This window comes from Leopardus geoffroyi, chromosome D1 (assembly GCF_018350155.1).
Source record: "Leopardus geoffroyi isolate Oge1 chromosome D1, O.geoffroyi_Oge1_pat1.0, whole genome shotgun sequence".
NCBI classification, from domain to species: domain Eukaryota; kingdom Metazoa; phylum Chordata; class Mammalia; order Carnivora; family Felidae; genus Leopardus; species Leopardus geoffroyi.
Window position 1 is genome coordinate 27202163 of NC_059329.1, and position 790 is coordinate 27202952.

The window sequence follows — 790 nt, forward strand, 5'->3', positions numbered from 1 at the left end:
TCTCTATTCTATTCCATTGATCTATGTGTGTGTGTGTTTGTGCACACACACTCTCTTGATGATTACAGCTTTGTAATACAGCTTAAAGTCTGGAATTGTGATGCCTCCAGCTTTGGTTTTCTTTTTCAACATTACTTTGGCTATTTGGGGTCTTTTCTGGTTCCATACAAATTTTAGAATGGTTTATTCTAGCTCTGTGAAGACAGGTGATATTATTTTGATATGGATTGCTTTGAATTTGTAGATTGCTTTTGGGTAGTATCGATGTTTTAACAATATTTGTTCTTCCAATCCATGAGCATGGAATGTTTTTCCATTTCTTTGTGTCCTCATCAATTTCTTTCATAACTTTTCTGTAGTTTTAAACACACAGATCTTTTACCTCTTTGGTTAGGGTTATTCCTGGGTATCTTACAGTTTTTGGTACAATTGTAAATGGGAGGAAAACTTAAAAAAAACTTGGTGGTTCTCGCATCAACAGCACATTTACTAACATTGGAACAATACAGAGAATATTAGCATGGCCTTGCACAAGGATGAGATGTAAATTTGTGAAGTGTTCCATATTAGAAAAAAAAAAAAGCTTGGGTGGCTGTGCTGGGCATGAAGATATGCCCCTAAAGTTCCCTTGGGGGGAGGATTTGTTACCCTTGGTTCTAGGACTGATGTCAGTAGGCAACCTTGAGCAGTCAGCCCCTTTGACAGCTGCCTCACCCAAAGGCACATCACTCCTGGGGATAGCCCACTTCCAATGACCAATTAAGGCAGAGGGTAAAAGTGCAGCTACTTG

General features: G+C 38.9%; 1 non-coding gene across 1 annotated transcript; it reads left to right on the plus strand.

Annotated features, from left to right (window-relative positions):
- Positions 1-465: 465 nt before the first annotated feature.
- Positions 466-571, plus strand: LOC123602769. The gene has a single exon (XR_006714547.1). It is a non-coding gene; the product is annotated as a U6 spliceosomal RNA (small nuclear RNA).
- Positions 572-790: the final 219 nt, after the last annotated feature.